The sequence below is a fragment of the Pseudophryne corroboree genome, chromosome 4 (assembly GCF_028390025.1).
Source record: "Pseudophryne corroboree isolate aPseCor3 chromosome 4, aPseCor3.hap2, whole genome shotgun sequence".
NCBI lineage: Eukaryota > Metazoa > Chordata > Amphibia > Anura > Myobatrachidae > Pseudophryne > Pseudophryne corroboree.
The window spans coordinates 813,056,493-813,076,748 of record NC_086447.1 but is presented as its reverse complement, the minus strand read 5'-3'; positions in this window follow the sequence as shown (position 1 = coordinate 813,076,748).

The window sequence follows — 20,256 nt, the reverse complement described above, 5'->3', positions numbered from 1 at the left end:
GCCCGGCCGAGAAGGGTGCACACTAGGGGCTCTCCTGAGCTTCTTAGTGAAAGTTTTAGTTTAGGTTTTTTATTTTCAGTGAGACCTGCTGGCAACAGGCTCACTGCATCGAGGGACTAAGGGGAGAAGAAGCGAACCTGCCTGCTTGCAGCCAGCTTGGGTTTCTTAGGCTACTGGACACCATTAGCTCCAGAGGGACCGAACACAGGCCCAGCCTCGGAGCTCGGTCCCAGAGCCGCGCCGCCGGCCCCCTTACAGAGCCAGAAGCAAGAAGAGGTCCGGAAAAATCGGCGGCAGAAGACATCAGTCTTCAACAAGGTAGCGCACAGCACTGCAGCTGTGCGCCATTGTTACTCAGGCACACTTCACACTTCAGTCACTGAGGGTGCAGGGCGCTAGGGGGGGGCGCCCTGAGCAGCAATGTAAACACCTTGGCTGGCATAAATACACCACATATAACCCCCGGGGCTATATGGATGTATTTTAACCCCTGCCAGAACTCACCAAAAAGCGGGAGAAAAGGCCGCCGAGAAGGGGGCGGAGCCTATCTCCTCAGCACACGGGCGCCATTTTCCATCACAGCTCCGCTGGAAGGACGTCTCCCTGACTCTCCCCTGCAGTCCTGCACTACAGAAAAGGGTAAAAAAGAGAGGGGGGCACTAATTTGGCGCAGTTTTGATACTAACAGCAGCTATAAAGGGAAAAGCACATTTTATAGTGGTATTCCTGTCTATATATAGCGCTCTGGTGTGTGCTGGCATACTCTCCCTCTGTCTCCCCAAAGGGCTAGTGGGGTCCTGTCCTCTATCAGAGCATTCCCTGTGTGTGTGCGGTGTGTCGGTACGATTGTGTCGACATGTTTGAGGAGGAAAATGAGATGGAGGCGGAGCAATTGCCTATTATAGAGTTGTCACCCCCTAGGGAGTCGACACCTGAGTGGATGAGCTTATGGAAGGAATTGCGTGACAGTGTCAGCTCTTTACGACAGACAGTTGACGACATGAGACAGCCGGCTACTCAGCTTGTGCCTGTCCAGGGGTCTCAAACGCCATCAGGGGCTTTAAAACGCCCGTTACCTCAAATGGCAGACACAGACACGGATACTGACTCCAGTGTCGATGATGAGGAGACAAACGTGACTTCCACTAGGGCCACACGTTACATGATTGAAGCAATGAAAAATGTATTGCATATCTCTGATAATACAAGTACCACTAAAAAGGGTATTATGTTTGGTGAGAAAAAACTGCCTGTAGTTTTTCCTGTATCCGAGGAATTAAATGAAGTGTGTGATGAGGCGTGGGTTTCCCCCGATAAAAAACTGATAATTCCTAAAAGGTTATTGGCATCGTACCCTTTCCCGCCAGAGGATAGGGCACGTTGGGAAACACCCCCTAGGGTGGATAAAGCGCTCACACGCTTGTCTAAACAGGTAGCACTACCCTCTCCTGATACGGCCGCCCTAAAGGAACCTGCCGATAGAAAGCTGGAGAATATCCTAAAATGTATATACACTCACACGGGTGTTATACTGCGACCAGCAATCGCCTCAGCCTGGATGTGCAGTGCGGGCCTGGCGTGGTCGGATTCCCTGACTGAAAATATTGATACCCTAGATAGGGACAGTATATTACTGACTATAGAGCATTTGAAGGATGCATTTCTATATATGCGTGATGCACAGAGGGATATTTGCCGACTGGCATCAAGAGTTAGCGCGCTGTCCATTTCTGCAAGAAGAGGTTTATGGACGCGGCAGTGGTCAGGTGATGCGGATTCTAAAAGGCACATGGAAGTATTGCCTTATAAGGGGGAGGAGTTATTTGGGGTAGGTCTATCAGACCTGGTAGCCACGGCAACTGCTGGAAAATCCACATTTTTACCCCAGGTAGCTTCTCAACCTAAGAAGACGCCGTATTATCAGGCGCAGTCCTTTCGGCCCCATAAGGGCAAGCGGGCAAAAGGCGCCTCATTTCTGCCCCGTGGCAGAGGGAGAGGAAAAAGGCTGCAACAAACAGCCAGTTCCCAGGAACAAAAGCCCTCTCCCGCCTCCGCAAAGTCCTCAGCATGACGCTGGGGCTTTACAAGCGGACTCAGGCACGGTGGGGGCCCGTCTCAAGAAGTTCAGTGCGCAGTGGGCCCACTCGCAAGTGGACCCCTGGATCCTTCAGGTGGTATCTCAGGGGTACAAATTGGAATTCGAGACCTCTCCCCCTCGCCGTTTTCTAAAGTCTGCTTTACCGACGTCTCCCTCAGACAGGGAGGCAGTATTGGAAGCCATTCACAAGCTATATTCCCAGCAGGTGATAATCAAGGTACCCCTCCTACAACAGGGAAAGGGGTACTATTCCACACTATTTGTGCTACCGAAGCCGGACGGCTCGGTGAGACCAATTTTAAACCTAAAATCCTTGAACACTTACATACAAAGGTTCAAATTCAAGATGGAGTCACTCAGAGCAGTGATTGCAAACCTGGAAGAAGGGGACTATATGGTGTCTCTGGACATCAAAGATGCTTACCTACATGTCCCAATTTACCCTTCTCACCAAGGGTACCTCAGGTTTGTGGTACAGAACTGTCACTATCAGTTTCAGACGCTGCCGTTTGGATTGTCCACGGCACCCCGGGTCTTTACCAAGGTAATGGCCGAAATGATGATACTCCTTCGAAGGAAGGGAGTTTTAGTTATCCCTTACTTGGACGATCTCCTGATAAGGGCAAGATCCAGGGAACAGTTGGAAGTCGGAGTAGCACTATCTCAGATAGTGCTGCGCCAGCACGGTTGGATTCTCAATATTCCAAAATCGCAGCTGATCCCGACGACACGACTTCTATTCCTAGGGATGATCCTGGACACAGTCCAGAAAAAGGTGTTTCTCCCGGAGGAGAAAGCCAGGGAGTTATCCGAACTAGTCAGAAATCTCCTAAAACCAGGCCAAGTCTCAGTGCATCAATGCACAAGGGTCCTGGGAAAGATGGTGGCTTCTTACGAAGCAATCCCATTCGGCAGATTCCACGCAAGAACCTTCCAGTGGGATCTGCTAGACAAATGGTCCGGGTCGCATCTTCAGATGCATCAGCGGATAATCTTGTCACCAAGGACAAGGGTGTCTCTCCTGTGGTGGTTGCAGAGTGCTCATCTTCTAGAGGGCCGCAGATTCGGCATTCAGGACTGGGTCCTGGTGACCACGGATGCCAGCCTGAGAGGCTGGGGAGCAGTCACACAGGGAAGAAATTTCCAGGGCTTGTGGTCAAGCCTGGAGACATCACTTCACATAAATATCCTGGAGCTAAGGGCCATCTACAATGCTCTAAGCCTAGCAAGACCTCTGCTTCAAGGTCAGCCGGTGCTGATCCAGTCAGACAACATCACGGCAGTCGCCCACGTAAACAGACAGGGCGGCACAAGAAGCAGGAGGGCAATGGCAGAAGTTGCAAGGATTCTTCGCTGGGCGGAAAATCATGTGATAGCACTGTCAGCAGTGTTCATTCCGGGAGTGGACAACTGGGAAGCAGACTTCCTCAGCAGACAAAAAACTAGACAGGTATTGCGCCAGGTCAAGGGACCCTCAGGCAATAGCTGTGGACGCTCTGGTAACACCGTGGGTGTACCAGTCAGTGTATGTGTTCCCTCCTCTGCCTCTCATACCCAAGGTACTGAGAATCATAAGAAGGAGAGGAGTAAGGACTATACTCGTGGCTCCGGATTGGCCAAGAAGGACTTGGTACCCAGAACTTCAAGAGATGCTCACAGAGGACCCGTGGCCTCTACCTCTAAGAAAGGACCTGCTCCAGCAGGGACCCTGTCTGTTCCAAGACTTACCGCAGCTGCGTTTGACGGCATGGCGGTTGAACGCCGGATCCTGAAGGAAAAAGGCATTCCGGATGAAGTCATCCCTACCCTGATCAAAGCCAGGAAGGATGTAACCGTACAGCATTATCACCGTATTTGGCGTAAATATGTTGCGTGGTGCGAGGCCAGGAAGGCCCCTTCAGAGGAATTTCAACTGGGTCGTTTCCTGCATTTCCTGCAAACAGGACTGTCTATGGGCCTATAATTAGGGTCCATTAAGGTTCAAATTTCGGCCCTGTCGATTTTCTTCCAGAAAGAACTGGCTTCAGTTCCTGAAGTTCAGACGTTTGTCAAGGGGGTACTGCATATACAGCCTCCTTTTGTGCCTCCAGTGGCACCTTGGGATCTCAATGTAGTTTTGGGGTTCCTAAAATCACATTGGTTTGAACCACTCACCACTGTGGACTTAAAATATCTCACATGGAAAGTGGTAATGCTGTTGGCCCTGGCTTCAGCCAGGCGTGTCTCAGAATTGGCGGCTTTATCCTATAAAAGCCCTTACCTAATTTTTCATACGGACAGGGCAGAATTGAGGACTCATCCTCAATTTCTCCCTAAGGTGGTTTCAGCGTTTCACTTGAACCAGCCTATTGTGGTACCTGCGGCTACTAGGGACTTGGAGGACTCCAAGTTGCTGGACGTAGTCAGGGCCCTGAAAATATATGTTTCCAGGACGGCTGGAGTCAGAAAATCTGACTAGCTGTTTATCCTGTATGCACCCAACAAGCTGGGTGCTCCTGCTTCTAAGCAGACTATTGCTCGTTGGATTTGTAGTACAATTCAGCTTGCACATTCTGTGGCAGGCTTGCCACAGCCAAAATCTGTAAAAGCCCATTCCACAAGGAAGGTGGGCTCATCTTGGGCGGCTGCCCGAGGGGTCTCGGCTTTACAACTTTGCCGAGCAGCTACTTGGTCAGGGGCAAACACGTTTGCTAAATTCTACAAATGTGATACCCTGGCTGAGGAGGACCTGGAGTTCTCTCATTCGGTGCTGCAGAGTCATCCGCACTCTCCCGCCCGTTTGGGAGCTTTGGTATAATCCCCATGGTCCTTACGGAGTTCCCAGCATCCACTTAGGACGTCAGAGAAAATAAGAATTTACTTACCGATGATTCTATTTCTCGTAGTCCGTAGTGGATGCTGGGCGCCCATCCCAAGTGCGGATTGTCTGCAATACTTGTACATAGTTATTGTTACAAAAATTGGGTTATTATTGTTGTGAGCCATCTTTTCAGAGGCTCCTCTGTTATCATGCTGTTAACTGGGTTCAGATCACAGGTTGTACGGTGTGATTGGTGTGGCTGGTATGAGTCTTACCCGGGATTCAAAATCCTTCCTTATTGTGTACGCTCGTCCGGGCACAGTATCCTAACTGAGGCTTGGAGGAGGGTCATAGGGGGAGGAGCCAGTGGACACCAGGTAGTCCTAAAGCTTTACTTTTGTGCCCAGTCTCCTGCGGAGCCGCTATTCCCCATGGTCCTTACGGAGTTCCCAGCATCCACTACGGACTACGAGAAATAGAATTATCGGTAAGTAAATTCTTATTTTTTAAAGAAAATTCTAGCCACACCTCCCCCATTGGCCACAACCCCTCCTTTGTACTGGGGCCCAACAATAATGTCAGCACCCCTGATGAGGAGTGGCTATTCTCATTCACCGAAGAGTCCCCCTCACTATCAAGAACACTGTCTCTCACACACAAGGACAATTACTAATATTAAGGGGTCTTTGTTTTAAACCAATCTCCTATTACCCTCACATCAGTTTATGCTCCCTATGTGCAGCAGGGTGCCCTCTATACTGAATCCTTTGAACGTCTTAGCCAGATTTCCTCAGTCACAACAATCATCGGTGGGGACTTCAACAGCACTTTAGATCTCCACTTAGGTCGCACCTCCTTGGCCATTGTGGCTCTCACTCTTAAAGCTCTAAAAAAACAATGTTGTCCCTCCCACGATTTATACGACGCTTTGCACCTGCTTTATCCCACGACCCATGAATATACACACTACTCCACATTCACTATACATGCAAATTGATAATTTTTTTTAGAAAGCACCTTGCCACAGCAGCTCCGAGGGGTCACTGTATCTCCTGTCACTTGGCCAGAGCACACAGCTGTTGACCTGAAAACCTCACGACTCCTTCATGGTGAATACATACGCCTTACTGGCGGACGGGATGCCAGCTGTCATTATCCCGACAGAGGCATCCCGCCCGCCAATAAGCTAGCAGCTGGGTGAGCGCTGAGAGTCCCCTTGCGTGCTCACTACGCTCATCATGCTGCGGGCTCGTCGACTTGCCACAGGATCTATTCCCACTCTATGGGTGTCATGGACACCCACTAGTGGGAATAGCCCTGGTGCGCCGGGATTCCGGTTATCAGTATTGTCGGCTGTCGGGATTTTGGCATCGTATCCTGAACGCCGGTATCCTGACAGCTTTATAGGGGCCCCTGAACGTGGTGGTTGGCTGAAATGCTCCTCCATCACTGAGACACGACTGCTGAGCTCTATACAGCTATCACCCCCTTTTCCGTTAACAATGCTTCCCCTGATATCGCCCCTTTCATCCTCTGGGAAGCACAAAAAGCCACTATCTGAGGGCAACTCATTGTTACAGCCTTTGCCCAATGTAAAATTGCGAGGTGACCTTAATGCAGACTTGGACTCCCAAATTTAATTTCTCATCCGTAAGCTATCTAATAAGAAATCCACATGCATTAAACATACCTTAAAGTCCTCTTCCTTAAAGACCAGGTGATATTATAAGAAGAGAGACACCTTTCTGGCTCGCATGCCTGCTTCATGACAAACGTACATGTAACAGAACGTTCCGCCTCCACTCTCCAAGCGGTTTTTGTACTCATGACCTACCAGACATGGTCTCCTTATTTAGAAACTATCAATTTACCAAAGGAGCTGGCAAATCCAGCTCAGCTATCGGAGGCCATACAAACACATACCTCCGGTCCTGCAGTCTTCCACATTCCCCCCAACTAGACTCTCTTAACAAAGATATTTCCCTCTAAGGAGATCGAGGAAGCAGCAAAGCAACTTCAGCAGACTCTGGCCCAGACGGCTTCACTTCCCTTTATTACTAAAAAAAACTTTCCGGCACCTTTGATCCCCATGCTCTTTTCCCTCTTTAACTCTCTCTTACATGGCGACTATCTTGACATCACCACCACGAGAGCCCAACATTACAGTGACGTGCAGTGAGATAAATGGCTGGGGAGGCACCGGCCAGATTTACACACACATATATGAACCTGACAGAGGAGCATGTCAGGGCGGGGGCTGCACTATGATGTACACTGTGCACACTATTGGCATATGCCACAGTGACCGCACTGCTACTGGTAGGTGCAGTACATACTGGCCAGAGTTTGGGGAGCAGTATACAGTAGGTTGGATCATAACAGAGGATGCCACCAAAGCTATGTAATTGCCGACATGAACAAACCAAAACACACCATGTTTTTCACAAACATGCTTCGCTTCCATAATATTTAAGTAATAAAACAAATTAGTCAACACTGGTTAGTTTGCACAGTAACTACACTTTAGGATACATGCACAAACCTGAATTCTGCATTTTACCAGACCTAGGGCCATTATGGATCGCTACTGAAGATGAGATAGCGATGTTCTCAAATCTGCTCTTGCTAAAATCACATGTGAAGAGCCGCCCAGAAAGGATAAAAGACCCCCACTGTTGATTTCACAAATGTGTGTAGGCATTAGCAGAATCATAATGCATATGCAAAAAATGAGTACCATCGAGAGTTGTGGCTGACCCCAGCATACTCAAGTCAGAACGCAATCCAACCGGGCAGCCTTGTTTTTGATCGCAGAATTTGCAGATGACATCAGATACTTGCCCTAAAAACGGTCCTGACACACGCCTGTGTTTTCCCAACCACTCCCCACAAATATCATGTTACCACCCACAAACAGCCACTTACTGTCAATCAAAATGCGTTCTCTATACAATTAGGCTGCATACGCAAAGCTATCGCATTTGCAGCGCATGTGCAGTCTGACGATAACTGCTCATTGCGTGCAATCTCACATTCGCAAAACGGTAGTGAATCAGGCCCCTAGTGGGAACACAGCAGTATGCATTGTACTGCAGCTTATGATTCCACCAAAGCCACAAAGAGCTAAGAATGTTCCAGAAACACAGCTACATTCCTCTATTTTGATTAAAATTAACATTTTAGGTTTAAATATTAAACAGTTGCTTGTGGTTCTCATACAATGATTGTAACGTGTCAAGAAAAATGTACTTCAAATTAAGAAAAAAATGAAATGAAATATTCAGATGGAACCAACCATGAAGTTAGTGCTCTGTAATACTGCCTGAGCCGCATCCAGTAAAATCCAGCCGCAATGCTCTAATATGTGTTACAGATCATCTCAGTAGTAAAGATAGAAAGTGTCTCCTTCCATAAGGACCCATATTCTGTTCCAATAAAAACCAGGCACCTGGAGCACTTGTTATAAGCGAGGAATGGGTATATGTTCCCACCATCGTATCTAAGTAGGTGGAAAGTGCGAATGCCTAATAGAACCTACAAGAGTACCCACCACCAATTTAGACATGTGCTGCCATCCCTATAATACTGGTTGCCCCCCTCCCCACATCACCTCATGCTTTCAGGATTTCTGAGTCACCTTTACATGGTTAAAAAAAATCCTGAGAACATGAGCTGTTAGCAGAGATAACAACTTATTTAGACCTCAGTCAGATCTCAGGCACTGGGGCCTGGGCTGCTGGGGGAGATAAGAGAGAGATGCTTTGAGTAACCCCGCCCCCACATTTCACTCAATCAGTGGGGAGATCAGGCAGCAGACAGAGGATGATCTCACTATGGCCATGTTTCTGCAGTACAGTAGTACACCTTTTCAAGCCAAGCCAGTGGGAGTGCCGGTGAATCACACCAGTCAGGGGAGGTAGCTATTACAAAGCATCACAGAGGGAAGGGGTGTGCCTTGAGCCTCTGTCAAACCATGCATGTCAGGGCTGCCTCTTCTGGCATTGTTTTCAATGCAGAATTACAGCCTTGTGTGCGACTCCGCCCCCAGCTCTAAGCAGTTTCTGGTTACCAGAGGGCAGCAGAGCTATTGGGGGTCATTCCGAGTTGATCGCTCGCTAGCAGATTTTAGCAGCATTGCACACGCTAGGCCGCCGCCCTCTGGGAGTGTATCTTAGCTTAGCAGAATTGCGAACGAAAGATTAGCAGAATTGCAAATAGAAAATTCTTAGCAGTTTCTGAGTAGCTCGAGACTTACTCCTACACTGCGATCAGCTCAGCCCGTTTCGTTCCTGGTTTGATGTCACAAACACGCCCTGCGTTCGGCCAGCCACTCCCCTGTTTCTCCAGACACTCCCGCGTTTTATGCTGGCACGCCTGCGTTTTTCCGCACACTCCCAGAAAACGGTCAGTTTCCGCCCAGAAACACCCACTTCCTGTCAATTACACTCCGATCACTTCGACAATGAAAATTCTTCGTTTGGACGTGAGTAAATCTACTAAGTTTTGTGCTAAAATACTTAGCGCATGCGCACTGCATACCATGCGCATGCGCATTTTTGCCTTAATCGCTCCGTTGCGAAAATCGGCAACGAGCGATCAACTCGGAATGACCACCATTGCTGCCTCTCCTCTGTCCCTATGTACAAGTGATGTGCGCAGCAACTTCATACTGCAATGGAAACAGCTGATGTTTACACTGATCAGTGTTATAACACAGATCACTGGAAAATCAGCTGTTTTCATTACAGTTTAACAGGTGAGACTCTGACTCCCCAGACTGCACATCCCTGCCAGGGCTAGTTCTAGACCTTGTGTAGCCGAGGGGGCGAAAGTTTCCTTTGGGGCCTCCCCCCCCCAAGTAAAACAGGGTTAGTGCGCACCTAAAGCACACATAAAAAAAATAGGGGCTTGGCTTCATAGGGAAGGAGCGTGCCCCCTGTAGATTTGCCCCCAGTAGATGTGCCCCAAGTAGTTATGCCCCCAGTAGATGTGCCCCCATGTGCCCCAAGTAGTTATGCCCCCAGTAGATGTGCCCCCAATAGAGATGCCCCTGTAGTTATGCCCCCTTAGATGTGCCCCCAGTAGAGATTCCCCTGTAGTTATGCCCCCTTAGATGTGCCCCCAGTAGAGATGCCCCCATTAGATGTGCCGCCAGTAGAGATGCCCCCTTGAGGCGCCGCTTACAAACACTTAAAAGAAAACAATACTCACCAGCCCTGCTTCCCGACTGCTGCTGCTCCGCCGCTGGCTCCTCTCTATGGGAGAGACGTCATGACATCTCTCCCATAGCAGCGCCGCACAGACACTAGAGGTCAATTATGACATCTAGTGTCTGTCTGAAAATGGAGACTGCTGCAGCGGTACCAGATGCAGTGGGCGCCCACACTGCCCACAGCGCTTGCTGCAGCCGGAATGCGGGGGGGGGGGGGGGCGGGCGCCTGTGGGGTGACTGGGGCCGCACCCACAGGCCGCAGCGCCCAGGGCGTCCGCCCTTCTCACCCATGCCTAGATCCGCTCCTGGTCACTGCAACATTATACTTATACCTAAACCTAGCAGAGACTCCCTAGAGCTTGGGAGTTACAGACCAAACTCATTATTGTATGTGGACCTTAAGCTCTTTGCTAAAATTGTGGACTTCAGACCGGGATTGGTCATGTCTTCCCTGGTCCACCCTGACCAGGTCAGTTTTATACCAAATTGACAGGCAGCTGACAATACCAGAAGGCTTATTGATCTCATGCTCAAAGCACACAAACAGTCACAGACAACTCTGGTGGTGACTCTTGATGTGGAAAGGGCCTCTACCATTTTGCCTGGCCCTTTCTAGAACAGACCCTATTGGGTACTCCGTGAGTTCTTCAAAGATGGAAGCACGTAGGTACCATCTTTCAAAGACTCACAGTCCTATACCATAACGCCTCTGCTTCTGTACTAGGGTATGGCTTTGCTTTGGATCCTTTTCCTATTAAGAATGTGCTTATTAAGGTAGCCCTCTATATCCACTCTTGTTTGCTCTGATAATGGAGCCATTGGCATCTCGCATTCATCTGAACCCAGGTTTTTTTGGTATCTCTGTTGGACCCCAGGATCATTGTTACTTTCTACTGCCGATGTTATTCTGACTGTCACCAAACCGCACTTCTTGCTTTGGAATTTTTTTTCACAAGTTACAGACATATAGTGATTTATCTAATTATAAGATTAACAAGGACAAAACAGAAATTCTGTACTCTTATCTTATGAACGGCCAACAATAACTTTCAGTGGCAAAACCACAAACATAAATATTTGGGGATATATTTAACCAAATATTACTCACAGCTCTATGATTCCAACTTCCCCAGACTCTTTGGGGTCAATCCACTTACCCTTGAAGGGTGTGAAGTGCCATTGCAATGACATTTAAACGCTGGCAACGACACCCGATTTTGCACCCTTCGTGGCCGTGAATCAGCCCCAATTCGCACAAAACTGCTCGGAACCTGTAGGGTGGCGAGCAGTTTTGTGGAAATTAAGCCTGCCATAAAGTGCGGCCGCTGCCGCGCTGATTCACAGCTGTGATAATATCGCAGCCAATTGGATTGACCACTTTGTGTCAATTAGGTCAGATATCTCCACCTGGCATAAAAATATAATATCATGGATCAGCCATAAAGCAGCTATTAAAATGAATGTGCTTTGTCATCTTTTTGGCAAATACTCCAAATCCACATTCCTTGCGAAACTCTTAGACACCTACAAGAAAAGACTATTACAGATTTTATCGGGGCTAGGAAAAGACCTTGGGTAAAAATGAGAGTGCTCCAGCGTAACCATTTGGATGGTGGTTTGGGGTTCCAAAATCTAAGTAAATATTATCAAGGTCCAATGTGTACTGTGGCACACACCTCCAATGTTTCATACCTGAACCACTATAGAGGCCAAGGCTCTCTTACTCTACTCTTTTTATAGCCTACTATGGGGTTCGGTATGATTTACCACCACAGGGGATGACGAATGTCAGTATACCAACATTGGCATCCCGAGCAGTAAAATGCTGGCAGGGGGGCAAGCGCAATGAATCCCCTTGCGGGCTCGCTGCGCTCACCACAGGTTGTATTGTCTTTCTATGGGTGTCATGAACACCCATAGAGGGGGAATCACCTACCTCGCCACGTGTCTATGTTGAGCTTGTTGTGATAGGCAATAACCCAGCAAGTAAAACACATGGCTTAAGCCACAAGGAGCATGTTGCAACAATGTGGTTACCGACAGAAGTATTCACTTCTAATATCAATATATGTTGCATTAGGGTCTATTCATGAAGCAGTGAAAAGTGTGGAGACGTGAGCCAGTGGAGAAGTTGCCCATGGCAACCAATCAGCATTGAGGTAACATTTATAATTTGCATACTACACAATTGTACGGAACAGCTGATTGGTTGCCATGGGCAACTTCTCCACAGGCTCACTTCTCCACTCTTTTCACTGCTTCATGAATAGACCCCTAAATGATCCATTTTATAATGTAAACACTGTAGCATAAATAAATGTATTTCTAGTTTTCAGATTTTTGTAATCTAGAGCAAGTTTCATCTCTCTATTTCTTTTGACCTATATAGCAGCAGTGGAGGTCTTTAAGTAAAAGGTCATAGCAGATGTCACAGTTAGGATATGTCAAGCTATCAGCACTTTCTACAGGAATATACAGTTTCCATGTTGTGTTGTAGCAATTAGTGATAAACATCTAGGGGTTCAAATGCCCCTAAATAAAAGGTATATATGAAAATGTTATTTAGATGCTCTTTATATGAGGCAGTGAGGAAGTCAGAACACTGTACCGACACTGTACGCAATGTAAAAATTCATATTATATATAGTACAAGAACTACTTTTAGTCCTGGATATGTTTAGGATCATGCTCTTTGTGTTGTTGTGCTGCTATGGAAACAGTATCTATGTATACTCAAATGTTTTTGATTGATTTCCGAGATGTGAACTACCAAGGACAAGAAGGCAGCAGTTCTTTTCATGCTGAAGAAAGTTCTCAACATTCTCCTGACTTAGGGGGTCATTCCGAGTTGTTCGCTCGCAAGCTGCTTTTAGCAGCTTTACACACGCTAAGCCACCGCCTACTGGGAGTGAATCTTAGCTTATCAAAATTGCGAACGAAAGATTAGCAGAATTGCGAATAGACACTTCTTAGCAGTTTCTGAGTAGCTCCAGACTTACTCGGCATCTGCGATCACAAACACACCCAGCGTTCGCCCAGACACTCCTCCGTTTCTCCAGCCACTCCCGCGTTTTTCCCAGAAACGGTAGCGTTTTTTTCACACACTCCCATAAAACGGCCAGTTTCCGCCCAGAAACACCCACTTCCTGTCAATCACATTACGATCACCAGAACGAAGAAAAAAACCTTGTAATGCCGTGAGTAAAATTCCTAACTGCATAGCAAATTTACTTGGCGCAGTCGCACTGCGGACATTGCGCATGCGCATTAGCGACTAATCGCTCCGTTGCAAGAAAAAAATACCGAGCGAACAACTCGGAATGACCCCCTTAGTTCCATGTTAGTTTTTTGCAGGGAGAAAAAAAAGTTGCGCGTAAGTATTGCTTACATTTGGTGCACTGGATACAGGCTGCTCTAATGTGGTTTTGTCAGCCAGACAAGAAAAAGCTGTGAGGCTGTCATTGCTTGTGCGCAGTATTTGCAGAGTTGCCCAGCAGCTACCCACTGGTATCAGATTTGCATTTACACACAGATTCAAAGGCAAGTGACACTACATCTTAACCACAAAGGCATTTTGTGTTATTACCGACCATTTTTAATTCTGAGGAAATTGGAAGCCATTTAAACTAACCTCACTGAGCATATGGAATGGATGTAACACATGTAGCTTTCAATAATTTCCAAGTCACACCAGTCTACTTGCATGGAGGATTACATTTAAGAAACGTATGTGTGTCGCACACTTATATCTTATCTATATTATAATTGCCAATGGTCTGTCACTTCTCACTAACACGTAATTGAGCCTTTGCCCATTTCACAGGTGCGCCACCCTCCAACTGCTCTCACTGCAGTGACAAGACAGACCACCTGGAGAGGAGGACCATTGTGTCTGTAAGCAAAGCAGGAAGGGCGGCATTGGGGCAGGGCTGGATGGGCTGAGGTATCATGGCATATGCCAGTTCCATTCAGTATTCTTACATAATATGGGGGGGAGGGTGACCTTAGTTTGAACACCATAAGTACAGTTTTACATAAAGACGAATGGTGTGTAGGGGCGTCTTAAGAAAAGAGGGGGCCCATGGGCAGCATCCTTCTCGGCCTTCTCCTCTCTCGCTGGCAGTGCAGTCGAAAGGGGCTAATTGGATAGCCCCAGGAAATCAATTAGCCTATGGTAAATTACGGTGGCTAATTCAATTCCCCTCTATGCCACCTTCAGACATGTGACCCAGGAATTTCCTGGGTTTAGCAAGTAGGCAAATCCCGTGTCTTAGCTCCATAACCTGGTCAGGAGCAGGTTCCTGGACCCGGGACTTTCCTTTGACACATGCAGAAATCCCGGTTTGATGCGCCTTTCTGTGCAAAAACCTGGGCTATAGCTGTATGTGTGAAAGGGGGTACTAGATATACAACTGAATGTATATTTTTATGTTTGGAGCTGCCATCTACAGTGTGTGTTACTTTTGAAAGGAGAAAATTCTGCATTTCCATATTGTGAATCAGAACCGGCATTTCAGACATTGTTCCCCCAGGGGCGAATTGTCATACTCATCTCACCAACTACAGTTAAAGTAAATGTTCTTCTACAGCATTAAATATATAGACACTAGTAAAGGTAATAGTATATGCCGGGGGTCACCTCAGTCTGCCCCTGCAGCCGCACCCATCCCACCCACAGCTCCATCCAACCCACATTTCTGTCCAACTCCACCCCCTTTCTGCTGCTCTGTCTGTCCCTGCTCCAACCCTACTTCATATTGCCCCCCCCCCCCTCCAGTGTCTCACCCCATTCCCAGTAGAAGTTAACCTAACATTCTCCTCCTCTCCTAGATCTGACACATTTCCCTAGCATGGGTAGAGTTGGTGTAGGAAGGGGGTTGTTGGCGTCGCACATGCATGTTGGTGGTGGGACAGACCTCAAAGAATTATACACTGCTCAAAAAAATAAAGGGAACACTAAAATAACACATCCTAGATCTGAATGAATGAAATATTCTTATTAAATACTTTGTTCTTTACATAGTTGAATGTGCTGACAACAAAATCACACAAAAATTATCAATGAAAATCAAATTTATTAACCCATGGAGGTCTGGATTTGGAGTCACACTCAAAATTAAAGTGGAAAAACACACTACAGGCTGATCCAACTTTGATGTAATGTCCTTAAAACAAGTCAAAATGAGGCTCAGTAGTGTGTGTGGCCTCCACGTGCCTGTATGACCTCCCTACAACGCCTGGGCATGCTCCTGATGAGGTGGCGGATGGTCTCCTGAGGGATCTCCTCCCAGACCTGGACTAAAGCATCCGCCAACTCCTGGACAGTCTGTGGTGCAACATGGCGTTGGTGGATGGAGCGAGACGCGAGACATGATGTCCCAAATGTGCTCAATTGGATTCAGGTCTGGGAAACAGGCAGGCCAGTCCATAGCATCAATGCCTTCGTCTTGCAGGAACTGCTGACACACTCCAGCCACATGAGGTCTAGCATTGTCTTGCATTATTAGGAACCCAGGGCCAACCGCACCAGCATATGGTCTCACAAGGGGTCTGAGGATCTCATCTCGGTACCTAATGGCAGTCAGACTACCTCTGGCGAGCACATGGAGGGCTGTGCGGCCCCCCAAAGAAATGCCACCCCACACCATTACTGACCCACTGTCAAACCGTGCTCCTCCTGTTCCTCCTTGCACAAAGGCGGAGATAGCGGTCCTGCTGCTGGGTTGTTGCCCTCCTACGGCCTCCTCCACGTCTCCTGATGTACTGGCCTGTCTCCTGGTAGTGCCTCCATGCTCTGGACACTACGCTGACAGACACAGCAAACCTTCTTCCCACAGCTCGCATTGATGTGCCATCCTGGATGAGCTGCACTACCTGAGCCACTTGTGTGGGTTGTAGACTATGTCTCATGCTACCACTAGAGTGAAAGCACCGCCAGCAAAAGTGGCCAAAACATCAGCCAGAAAGCATAGGAGCTGAGAAGTGGTCTGTGGTCACCACCTGCAGAACAACTCCTTTATTGGGGGTGTCTTGCTAATTGCCTATAATTTCCACCTGTTGTCTATTCCATTTGCACAACAGCATGTGAAATTGATTGTCAATCAGTGTTGCTTCCTAAGTGGACAGTTTGATTTCACAGAAGTGTGATTGACTTGGAGTTACATTGTGTTGTTTAAGTGTTCCCTTTATTTTTTTGAGCAGTGTATATAATTGCAGGTTGGCTTCATTAACTGCCCTGATTTTACAGGAGGACAAATATTGTTTCCCAGTGTTGTGCAATTCTGGTATATTTCATCAAATTGGGAGAATTTGCCTAACTCTGTTCACCTGTCTTCTAATCAAACCCAAACAATTACAAACATTCTAATTTACATGTACATACTGGAGGCCCCGGGCTTTCACAGCACTCCAAATTGTTTTTTATCATCATCATTATTATTATTATTTCTTATTACAGTATGTGTTAGTTTATTTTTATACATGCCTAATATAACTGAAATATAACAGTTCACATTTTAAAAAAGTCAAACTTTATCTGTGCCATCTGCTGGGAAGTGAAATTATTACAATAATATGATTACAAATGAAATGATTGCAATACATGTGAAAAACAATGTTGTACTTAAAACAGCTGTACCACCTAGCACCCACTATAAAAAGGTTATTAATCTGCTCTTCCCCATATGCATAGCCCAGATAAAATAACTACTTACAGCAGCCACTGTGCTCTATTGTTCCCATAACCTCAGCCAAACTAGAGATTGTGGCTTGATGTTGGTCCTCCAGCTCATAACCCATTTAAAGCTGCCCAACTCCCTACTGTAAAATTTTACTAACATGCTCCATCCCATTGCTTCTCAATGCAGTGTTTTTTACTGGACTCTAATTTCACCGTAGGCGGTAGCCAGTAGGGCTCTTCTAAACCAAATTTAACCTAACGTAAAAAAAAGCTGCAAATAGGATTGACAGATATGTGTTAAAGGACCTATATCTTGAGAAAAGTAAACAGAAACATCCAATGAGCTACAAAGTATCTTGTTAATTAGAGAGGTCAGAAGAGAATTACCAAACTTTATACAGCTGATAGGAAGGCAAAAGTCACTCGGATAACAATATGTGTTACAACAAAGATATGCAGAAGATCAGTCAGAATGCAGAGCATATCGAACCTTGAAGTAAATGTGCTACAGCAGTAGAAGACCACATGGCAATTCATTCCCAATAGCTAAGAACAGGAAAATGAGGCTACATATGCACAGACTCATCAAAACTAGATAGTTGAAGATTGAAAAAAATATTTCTTGGTCTCACTGTGATGTGAAAATGTTTGGGCCAGAATTTGTCTTAACCAAAATTGTGGCAATGGTATCAGTTTTCTGGTGCTGATGAATGGTGTGGGGATAGTTTCCCCCTCCCCCCAAACATTAGGCCTCTTAGTAACAACTGGGTATAGCCAACCTACCTGAGTATTGTGTTGACCATATGCACCCCTGTGTTACTACAGTCTACTTCCAGCAGGATAACATGCAATGTCATGAAGCATACAAGAAAGCAATCCAAATCATTTCATCAAGACTTCACAGGATGACCCATTATGTCTCTCCAGGTGCAGGTGGGCATAAGTAGTGAATACATGCAGGTCTGCAATTTTGCATATCCATGCATTCACTCTCTGAGAATGCACAGAATGAAGTCACATAAAGCATGCTGAGCAGATGGGATGCAGTCAATGTGATGACATCATTATGTCACACAGTTTACGTCGGCTGCACTTTGCTGGCACTGGTATGCTTATAAGGTTTAAATGCTTCTTCCTTTATTGTAATGACACTGTTACAATGCAGAAAATAGTGTAACATTTAAACCTTTTCGGCATACTGTGCCATGAAAGTGCCACCAATAGAAGCAGTGTCAGCATAAGGATGGATGACTTGTTATAGTACTCAAGCTACATCTGTCCCTAAAACTGGTTAAGAAGGGTTGCCCAAGGAGTAACAAGTATTCAAAAGAGTCATTGACAGAAGGCAGAGACCATCTCTCTCCACAGAGACTGAGACTGCCAGATCGACCTTCTACCTTGCACGATTGGCAACAAGGATAAGGAAGTACCTAGTATCTGAGCTTGAGACAAGGACCGTGACCATCTACATACTGTGTGGGAAAACTTAGAACAAGATCCATCTATGAACCATGGCTGGTATTATGAAGGATAGTTTCTTAAGACCCTACGTCAAAGTAGGGGTAAGGACATTAACCACCTAAGAACATCCTCTCTTATATGTCACCTGCAGCGCATTCATCATAAGTCATTGTCAAGTTCAGAAACTTTGGGTAATAGCGTAAGCAGTCCACTGACACCAAAATCCCTTCTTCCTGTTGGATCCAAGCTCCTGCAATCCACAACACCAACTCCCTCAACGTAAATTTCCTCCTCAGTCAAGAACGTCAGTAGTCCTGCAGGCCATGTCACTGGCATGACTGATGAGTCCTCTCCTATCCGGGATTCCTCTGGAGGATCCTTGAGTGGTACGCCGACTGCTGCTGGCGCTGCTGTTGTTGCTGCTGAGAGTCGATCATCATCCCAGAGAGGAAGTTGGAAGACCACTTGTACTACTTCAACTAAGTAATTGACTGTCCAACAGTCCTTTGCAAGGAAGATTAAATATGGCAGCAGTCACCCTGTTGCAAAGCGGATTACTGAGGCCATAACAACTATGCTGGTGTTAGACGTGCGTCCGGTATCCGCCATTAGTGCAGTAGGATTTAGACAGTTGATGGACGTACTGGGTCCCTGGTACCAAATCCCGTCTTCATTCCACTTCACTAGACAACTGAACCGGAACATTAAGAAAAGTGTCCTCAAAAATGCATTTTACCCACTGTCCACTTAACCACAGACATGTGGACAAGTGGAGCAGGACAAACTAACATGACTGGCAGCCCACTGGGTATATGTATTGCCTTCTGCAGCAACAACAACAGCAGCACCAGCATCTCACAAATGCCAACTCGTTCCTAGGCAGACTACGCTGTATATCACCGGTATCTATAAGAGGCACACCGCTGACAACCTCTTACGGAAACTGAAGGACATCATTGCACAATGAGAACCAATCAGATTCCAGGTATTATCTTCTAGAAGGGTCTAAATAAATGAGAAGTAGAATCTGATTGGTTGCTATGGGCAACATCCCATCTTAAATAGAACTCCCATCTTAGTAAATGTACCCCAAGGTGAGCAATTTCACTAGGAAATAAGGACCATGGAAGAACGGTAGCATGGACGATGGGATACACATATAATGACAGACGGCTGCTGGAGCATACATCGCGAATGTCCAGGAACAGCTCATTGCCGGAAATCACAGAAACGCGGTTTCAGCGAATTGTATCAATGAAGAAACTTTCATTTTTTTGTTCGTGTTCTAGGTTTGGGGAATGGCTTTGTGATGATCCTGTGGATATGAACATGGGACAATTTCTACTGTATATCATATGATGCATCTTTCAGGCATGCAGCCAAGAGCTTGGATGGGCCCTGTACTTGGGGGCATAGCGACATACCATAAAGTGCCTATTGAAGGAGACACATGTCACCTCTGCACAGGGCCGGTGCTAGGGTGTTCGGCGCCCCCCTGCAAACTAGAAATTTGCGCCCTGCCATACTTTATAAAGGGACAGTGCGTGCCTTTGGTGCACACCGAAAAAGGTGTGTGGTCTTACACGGAAGGGGCATGGCAAAACAATAGTACCCCCATTTCAAATTACGCCACAGTAGCACAATCTTATTCACATAACACCACACGTAGTAGTGCTTCTTATACACAAAATCCCCCCTGTAGTAGTGCCGCTTACACAAAATCCTGCCTGTATAGTAATGTCGCTTACACAAATCCCCCCACCCCTGTTTTAGTGCCGCTTACACAAACTGCCCCCTGTTGTAATGCTGTTTACACAAATCCCCCCTGTAGTAGTGCCGCTTACACAAAATCCCCCCTGTAGTAATGCCGCTTACACAAATCCTCCCTGTAGTAGTGCCGCTTACACAAATCCCCCCTGTAGTAGTGCCGCTTACACAAATCCCCCCTGTAGTAGTGCCGCTTACACAAAATCCTCCCTGTAGTAATGCCGCTTACACAAATCCTC